The sequence below is a fragment of the Tamandua tetradactyla genome, chromosome 6 (assembly GCF_023851605.1).
Source record: "Tamandua tetradactyla isolate mTamTet1 chromosome 6, mTamTet1.pri, whole genome shotgun sequence".
Lineage (NCBI taxonomy): Eukaryota > Metazoa > Chordata > Mammalia > Pilosa > Myrmecophagidae > Tamandua > Tamandua tetradactyla.
The window spans coordinates 135,893,180-135,902,626 of NC_135332.1; the positions used below are offsets into that span (position 1 = coordinate 135,893,180).

The following is a 9,447-nucleotide window of genomic DNA, read 5'->3' on the forward strand; positions in this document are numbered from 1 at the left end:
GAATCTGTTCCTCTTTTCACATCTTCAATAGAGGTCCTCTCCCCTGCCTCCATGAGAATCTCCTTTCTCCTCTGGCTTTTATGGCTTCTAAAACATTCCATCTTTAGTGACATAGGATTCTGGACTAGGGATTCTTGTACCAAACAAGGTGTTGTCTTTGACATTCTAGGGAGTAACCTCCAGTCTATGTTCATGTGAGTTGGGTGTGTTTTCCAATGGGAGTGTCTCCCTTCCAGGCCTTGACCATTTAATCTCTATTGAGACCCATTGTGGCCAAATATAAAGCTTCTCTTCTAGAGCACGCTTGCTTTTTTAGCCCTTAGAAAATAGGTAACTTAGAGGATAAAGGTATTCTTGGGAACATTGTCTAGACTTCTCTCAGGTGGGGCAAGTGCCCACCCTGGGAGTATAGGGCTAGGCATCTTCTGGGGAGGAACATCCCAGAAACACCTAGAGACTTACTCCCCATGTTCTGGGAGTAAGATTCTTGCAGAGAGGGAAACACAGCTCTGATGTGCAGTGAGATGCCACAGCGTCACACTGGTGCTAGTGAGGCTTTTCTATTTCCTATTCCAGAAAAAATAGGAAATGCCAACAGTCAGTATAAGCTAAAAGATGGGGAAGCATAGCCCTTCAATGGGACTCTCAATTACAATACAATCCTTCAGTCTCTAAAAGATAGGGGAAGTAGTCAGAAATTCCCTATGCCCAGATGTATATAGCTCTCTATCAAGATAAGGAGCTGAAAGGGACTTGTTGCTTGTGTTATGTCCATGTCTTAATTTCTATTAGAGGAAAAAAATCTTCTTAGTGATCCCCTTTTAAAATGTGTTTACTAAAAGGTATGAAAAATATACCACCAAACCAGTTAGTTATATAATAAGCTAAGAGAAATCATTCAAGAGAAAGAGGAAAACCCAGTCTGTTCCAAGGGAAGTTAGTGGAGGCTCTTAAAAGTATATCAATATTAGTCCAGACTCCCAGGAAGGTCAGATTTTGCTAGGTACACATTTCTTCAGCCAGTCTGCCCCTAACATTTGGAGAAAGCTTCAGAAGCTCTCTATGGGCCCACAAACTCTCACTAAAAGCCTATTAATCCATCTTTAACAATCAGATAAGGCTGAGGAGGAGAAGAAGGCAAAGAGAAGTAGGCAGAATACCAGAGAACAGGCCCAGTTTATTACAGTCACTGTTTAAGGTGTCCTGCCCCCTCAATGTCACCTGAGTTGTGGTTCCAAATTTCAGTGGCCTTGCAACTATGTATCAGAGGGCCACTAGTAAAGTGCCAGAAGCCACAAGACACCCCTTGATCTCAGGATCCACTGGAGTCTTGCCCCAAGTGCCACCAGCCCAAGTACTGGGTCCAGGGACTGCACCATCCCCTGAAGAGGGTGGGGGTGGGGAAGCCCTCAAAGCCCTGCTCACAGCAAGTGAAGAGGACTGAAGGTGCCTGCTATGTACCACAGAAAAGCTGTTAAGAACCACAAAGGGCAGATCTATTATTGAGTAAAACATTTTGATTAAGTTATTTCTGTGGAGATGTGACCCGATCCATTTAAGGTGGGTCTTAATCCTTTCCCAGAGCCCTTTTTGAGAGAGAACACACAGCCAACAGAAGGAAAAGAGATGAAACCAAGAGGCATAGACATTTGGAGATGCTAAGCTAAGAGATGAAACCTGGAGCTTACTCCAGAGAAGCTAAGTGAAGACCCCACAGACACTTAGAGAGAAAGCCAATGGAATCAGAAGCTGAAAGCAATGAACTGGGGAAGGATCAGTAGATGTCAGCTATGTATTCCAGATGCCAGCAGTCTTTCTTCAAAGTCAAGGTATCTTTATCTGGATGCCTTAATTTGGACATTTTCTCAGCCTTAGAATTATAACTTGTAACTTAATAAATCCCCTTTATAAAAGCCAATCCACTTGTGGTATACTGCATTCCAACAGCATTAGCAAACCAAAACAGTGTCCAAGGCTACATGTGGCTCCACTAACTTCACATCTGGCCATCAACCTTGAGGAGCATCAGATGACACTCAATGTGGCAGGTAAGATTATTAATTTCTTAATTTACAGTGAAGCCACTCTATCCTAAACTGCCACTCTGGGTCTACCTCCATTCAAATTTGCCTAGTTGTGGGAATCGATGGTAAAGCCAAAGATAGAATCTCAGTACCCCTCCCCTTTGTAGGCTTGAGGACATTCTGGTGTCCCATCAATTTCTCATTGTCCCTGAGCACCCCACTTCCCTTATAGGGAAGGTTCTGCTTCACTCCCTGGGAGCTACCTTAATACTAATAAACCCAGCTTGTGTTTGCCCTTAGGCCCTTACTAGATCCCCTTTGACATCCCAAAGGAGATCCTTAAGCAAATAAACCTGTATGAGACAAAGGCATCCTGGGGCTAGCCCCTGAGTAGTCCCTGACTGAATTCAGGTTTTCAGTCCTAGATCTTAGAAATGCATTTTCTTGGGCCAGTCCACCACGATGCATTCTGGGGAAGCAGCAGCACCAGACCCAAGATGGCAGCTAGCAGGAGGCTGATGAAGGAGCTTGAAAAAATCCACAAATGTGGAATGAAAATATTCCATAACATCCAGGTTGATGAAGCAATTTATTGACTTGGCAAGGGCTTATTGTTCCTGACAACCCTCCATATGATAAGGGGGCCTTCAGAATCTAAATCAATTTTCCAGCAGTGTACCTGTTCTAACCACTGAAGATCACATTTAAAACAAAGATCTACCACCCAAACATCGATGAAAAGGGGCAGGTCTGTCTTCTAATAATTAGTGCCGAAAACTGGAAGCCAGCTACTAAAATCAACCAAGCAATCCGTTTCCTCATTGCACTAGTGAATGACCTCCAGCCTGAGCACTGCTTCGGGTTGACCTAACTGAAGAATACTCTAAGGATCATAAAAAAATTCCAGAAGAATGCTGAAGAGTTTACAAAGAAATATGGGGAAAAGCAACCTGTGGACTAAAATCTGCCATGACCGATTTCAGCAAATGTGAGCAGAGAACCTGAGCAGTGCATTCAGACATCCCACAAAGTAGGACTCGGTGGAAAATTGACCTGTGCCACTGACTGGCATCTGCTTGTGGCGTTACTAATTTTCTACAGTTTTGTTAGGTGGTCTAGGTACCTGTAAAGAAAGGATTAAAAATTTCAGAAGTTCTAAAATAAATGCATTTTTTGTATCCTTCTGACTCTCAATACCCATTTGTTTTTAAATGGCAGAGACCTAAGGATAGGATTACTGCCCTGCTCACTTAGAATGTGGTGCCCCAAGGGTTTCAAAATCGTCCCCATACCTTTAACAATGCCTTACCAGTAGACCTTATTGACCTCCAGCTGCCTCAAAGAATAGACTTACAATATGTTAATTTTATGAACTAATATATTCCTAATATGAAAATGAATTTTGTTTGTTGTCATTGCTGACTATCAACCCTCCAGGGATACAGAAAGTTGTGGGGGATTCAAGAGAGTAAATTTTCTTTATAGTCATTGCTGACTAAAAGCCCCAGACAGATACAGAAAGTTGTGGAAGGTTTGAGAAGTGAATTTTGTAGTCATGCTGACTACAAGTCCTAGAGAATATAAACATTTATAGGGTTTATGAAAATAAATTCTGTCTGTTATAGTTAATGCTGCTCTCTTAAGCATCTGAGTGCTCTGTTTAACCTCTTAGGTTGACCTTATCATCCTTCATATCAAAAAAGCAAGTCTTCTTTTAAAGGAAATCTCTTAAGAAATATTTGTTCTTTCACCTTTAAAAGTGAGGTGCTAAAATAGTTTAACATAATGCATAAAAAGTGTTTAAAATTATTGCAATAATTGAGAAGCATTGCCTATCTTTCTGTTAGCTAAATTTGCATGGGTGAAATGTTGCTAGTAAATTCACTACCTTCTTACTTAGATTGGATATGACTTCCAGAGGTGTATGTCTCTCTAGAAACATGAGACATGACACCCAAAAATGAACCTGGCCCTTGAAAATGAAATTTCAGTAGTAGGAAATTTCAAATAGAGTCAAGAAGTCATTCTAGAAGTTTTCCTTATGTAAATTCCAGTCAGATATTGCAAACTGTCACAGTATGCCAAGCCCCAGCCAACAGAGTTCCTAAAAACTCTAGAGAATACCCTGAGCTCCATCTTGCTCTCGCTTCTGTTCAGATGGTACACAATTTCTCATCCAGTTTGTTTCTTTCAGATTAGAAGCCTTTCACATAAACTTCTCCTTATGTTCAACCAGCCACTCTCAACAGCATAGCCAGAGACTTCTATAGGTCTCTGTGAGTGGGGCCTGTGACCCCACTGACAACTTGAAGCAATTACAGAAGATGGACCATTGGCCCAAATTCTGTTAAGAATAAGGGAGATAGAAATCTCTAATTGGGAAATGAGGTAGGGTTAGAATTAAGGCTGTGGCTTTGTTGAGCCAAGGGCAAACTTCTAGAAGTGGTCAGGCCTCAAGGAGAAAGATATCTCTAAGAACAGCAATAAACAGCACCTAGGGGCCAAATGAGCCCCACCCAAGTGAGTCATTTCCAGAGAGAATGGAATCAGCCAACCCACCCAAATGTACTGTCTACTACCAGACACTGCCCTGGAGAGAAGGGAGGGTAGAGGATAGAGCATAAATGAGGAAGAAGTAGGCGGAGTAAGTAAAGCTAATCTATAAAAGCAAATTGTCCCACATTGCTGTGGCCTCTCACCTCTCACCTCTTTTTCCTTGCAAGAGTGCCCACATGTTCTCTCACATGCATTCTCAATAAATTTTCTGCCTGCTTAAGAAAACAAAAGAGGGAGAAAGGCAGAAGGAAGATAGTGGGCAGATGGCATGGTAGGAAGCTCCAGGAATCAATCTTTCCACTAAAACAAATATTAAATGGCAAGATATGTCTGAATCACAAATTTTATACTCTAGAATCTAGAGTATATATGTCTAGAGTCTGCACAGAAAAGCAAGAGGTAGAGGCTGGTAAATTCTGGTACATACTGGAGAATTTCACCCTCCATGCAGTGGGTCCCAGGGCCCATCCTTCCATCTCATGGAAAGCAACAGTGAGGTCCTCAACCTTGGTACCTGCTGCAGCTTGCTGGTGACAAGACTAGTTCCCCAACATCCAGGGACATGCAGTCTGATCACTGATCAGTGCTTTTGATCAGCTACATCAGATCTCTGGGAGCTTGGTTCTGAGGGAAGCTACTGTTCCAACTTTCCTTGGGCAAGTGGCAGAAGAGTCTTAAAGACAATACCTTTCCTCAAAACTATGGAAAACAGGTAAAGGGCTGTGTTTACTGAGCAAGTGCCAAATTAAGAAAGCACAACTTCAAAGAGCCATAAGAGGAGCACCTGGCATCCTTGCTGATCCACTCCTCCTCACCTTCCCAGAGCAATGTGGAGTTGCCCAGTACTCTTTTTGTGGGTCCCTCACCTCCTTCAGTTAGGAACGACTGACGTAGGAAACGCCTCTCTAACTCACCCAACCCCCAAATTTGTCCCCCGGCACAAAGCGGCTCAGGACAGGGAATGCAGTATAAGAAATAATGGAGTCAAGTAGCCAAATAAGTTCTGCAGGATAGCACCTGGGAGAGGGAGAAGGTCTGTTTCCTAGGTGTAGAGGGGGAATTTAAATTCCTGTAAATGGGTAACTTCTAAGGCCACTAGCAAGCAGAGCTCAGGATAAGACAAAGGCTCAGAAAAGGCAGGGAGGACCCTGCACTTGAGCTGACCTACTTGAGTGGGGTGCTGAATTCTTACAGAAAGTACTGGCCAATACAAAGCCAATATGCAAAGACAGTGAAAGGTGTTTTTGCATTGGTTGTTTGATACTGTTAACTCTTGCCACTCAAGAAAACCTCTGTTATATAATTAGCTGGGTCAAACTTAAGAAACAGACATCTCAGGACTAAATCCCAGAATTAACATTTTAAAATAATAAAATGTACATTGCATAACAAAAAATTACAAGACAAAGAATAAGGAAATGGAGGCTCACCCAAAGGAAGAGGATAAAAATCCAGAAAAGATCAACAAAACGTTCGTAGTGTGGACATATAAGATAAAGATAAAGACTTTAAAAAAAGTGTCTTCAATATGCTCAAGGAGATGAAAGAAAATACAAAGAAAGAACTAAAGGATAGCAGGAAAACAATCAATGAGCAATATGAGAATCTCAATAAAGAAACAGAAAGTTCAAAAAAGGAACCAAACAGAATTATTGTAGTCAAAACCCACAATAATTGAAATGAATGGCTCCCACAATGATTTCAATAGACAAGCTAGCAGAAGAAAGAATCAATGAACTTGAAGATAAGACAACTGAAGTGAGTCAGGCTAAGGAGCAAAGAGAGAAAGAATTAGGAAAAGAAAAAAATAGCTTAATGGACCTGTGGGGGTACCATTGAGTGTATCAATGTACGTCTCATGGGAGTCCCAGAAGGAGAAGGAAGGAAGGAAGGGAGGGAGGGAGGGAGGGAGGGAGGGAGGGAGGGAGGGAGGGAGGAAAGAGGAAAGAAGGAAGGAAAGGAAAGGAAAGGAAAGGAAAGGAAAGGAAAGGAAAGGAAAGGAAAGGAAAGGAAGGAGGGAGGGAGGGAGGGAGGAAGGGAAGGAAGGAAGGAAGGAAGGAAGGAAGGAAGGAAGGAAGGAAGGAGAGAAGGAAGGAAGGAAGGAGAGAAGGAAGGAGAGAAAGAAGGAAGGAAGGAAGGAAAGAAAGAAAGAAAGGAAGAAAGAAAGAGAAAGCAGAAGGAATATATAAAGAAAACTTCTATAACTTAACAAAAGGTGTGAATATGCATATCCTAGAAGGCCAACAACACCAAACAAGACAAACTTGAAGAGAAATATGCCCAGACACAGGTGATCAAATTGTTGAAGACAAAAGACAAGGAGGGAGTTCTGAAAGCTGCAAGAGAAAAGCAGCATGTTATGTACAAAGGAGTCCTAATTTGATTAAGAGTCAATTTCTCATCAGAGACCATGGAAGCAAGAATACAGTGGGTTGAAATACATAAAATGATGAAAGGAAACAATTTCCAATCAAGAATTTTGTATTCAATGAGACATTCTTTCAGAAATGAGGGAGAGATTAGACATTCCAAGATAAACAAAAGCTGAGGGAGTTTATTATCACTGGACCTGCCCTATAAGCAATGCTGAAAGAAGTTCTTCAGACTGAAAGGAAATGGCACTAGACAGTGGATCAAATAAGTGTAAAGAAATAAAGACCTGATCTTAAACGGTATCACAAAGCCAGAGTAATCAAAACAACTTGGTGCTGGCACCAGGACAGACATATAGACAAATAGCACTGAATTGAGAGTTTAGAAATCAACCCTCATATTTATGGCCTACTGGTTTTTGAGAAGGGTGCCAAGTCCACTCAAGTGGGAAAGAATAGTTTCTTCAACAAATAATACTAGGAAAACTGGATTCCATATGCAAAAGAAGAAAGGTTACACAACCTCATACTATATACAAACATCAACTCAAACGCACCAATAACCTAAATGTAAGAACCAGAACTATAAAAGTTCTGGAAGAAAATATAGGGAAGAATTTTTAGGACCTTGTGTTAGGCAATAATTTATTAGACTTCATACCTAAAGTATAAGCAACAAAAGAAAAAATAGACAAATGTCACCTCATCAAAATTAAAAACTTTTGTGCCTCAAAGGACTATTTGAAAGTAAGAAAAATATTTGGAAACCACATATCCTACATTGGTTTAATACCCAGAATATAAAGAAATCCTACAACTAAACAACAAAAAGACAAACAACCCAATTTAAAAATGTGCAAAAACTTGAATAATCATTTCTTTCTAGAGAAGATACTCAAATGATCAAAAAGCACAGGAAAAGATCAACATCATTAGCCATTAGTTTGATGCAAATCAAAACCACAATGAGATACCACTTCACACTTACTAGAAAGGCTAGTTAAAAAAAAAGGAAAATAGCAAATGTAGCAGAGGATGTGGAGAAATAGGAACACTTGTTCATGGTTGATGGAAATGTAAAATGGTACAGCCACTGTGGCAAACAGTTGGGTGGTTCCTCAGGAAGTTAAGTACAGAATTACCACACGACCCAGCAACTCACTTCTATGGATATCTAAGATACAGACACAGAGAAGAAGTCCATGTGGTGATACAGGTGGAGATTGGATTGCTGCATCTATCTATAAGCCAAGGAATGCCAAGAATTGGTGGCAGCAACCAGAAGCCAGGAGCGCCATATGGTACAGATTTTCCTACAGAGCTTCCAAAAAGAACCAGCCAGGCCAGTAGCTTGATTTTAGACTTCTGTCCTCTAGAAATGTGAGAGAGAAAAATTTTCTGTTGTTATAAACAACCTAGATTTGGTAATTTCTTATGGCAGCCACAGGAAACCAATACAAGGTGAAATTCAACCCCAGAATTATCTGATTGTTGGGCATGCATGTTTTTACCAAAAGAATGTACTAAATTAAAAATATGCTTAAAAACTGGACTGGAGATAAATAAAAATGAGAGATATAATGCATGAATATAGATTTTAGATGAATATAGACTTTAGGTGAATTTAGATGAGAGAATCGAGTATTCACAGAAATTTTTATACATTTCTATGAAAAAATGAACTGTCCTCAAACACACACAGAACCCAGACAGGAGAATAGAGTAGCCTTTGGTGCAGAACAAGAACAATGCAAAAGATAATGACCAGGAAGTTTTCAAAAGTTTGTTAGTTAAGAGAAATTGAAATTTAACATCAGCATTGCAGGTCTTCTGTTACGTAAGATACTGTATGCATTGTTCGTGAATTTATAGATATAAACAGACACATGTATGTTTAACTATTTAATGAATATTTTAATATTATGGGTTTAGGTGTCAGCTAACATTTTTATTGTCTTTTCAAAGCTCTGAGTGTAAATTTTTATTTTTAGGAAAGGGATTTAACAGGTTTTGAGTGACGTCTATACTAGATAACAGTCAATATTTGGAGGCAGAAGCATTTTTCCATTTTCAAAAGTGAGGACGCTCAGCTGGGCCACCTCTAGCCTCATGTGGAAACTTTGTGCCAATTACACATGCATGTGCCAGGGGCCTTGTACAGAGCTGTACAGCTGAACACGGTGGCGCCAAAGAGAAGCTCAGTAACTGTGTTCAGATTCAACCAATAGAAAATGTGCATGCTATGGTTTGAACCCACTTTTATCTGACTCCAAAGACTGGATTTTCACTACTCCACAATGGTGTCTTCAAGGTGCTTCACATTTATTTCAGCTCTGTGAGCTGATAAATGAAAGTGACAACAGTGGTCAATATGCTGGGGAAGACCAAGCAAGTAGCCCTTTTGAACAATAGTGCCAGAAGAAACGCTCGCCTTGACCAACTACATAATTTGCAAGGCGCTGTGCAAAATAAAAATGTAAAAAAAAATTAAGACT

The 9,447-nt window shown here is 40.5% G+C and overlaps 1 pseudogene; it reads left to right on the forward strand.

The window, feature by feature from the left end:
* The first annotated feature begins 2,521 nt into the window (after nucleotides 1-2,521).
* LOC143686375 (ubiquitin-conjugating enzyme E2 L3 pseudogene) lies at nucleotides 2,522-2,985 on the forward strand (annotated as a pseudogene).
* The last annotated feature ends 6,462 nt before the right edge of the window (nucleotides 2,986-9,447 follow it).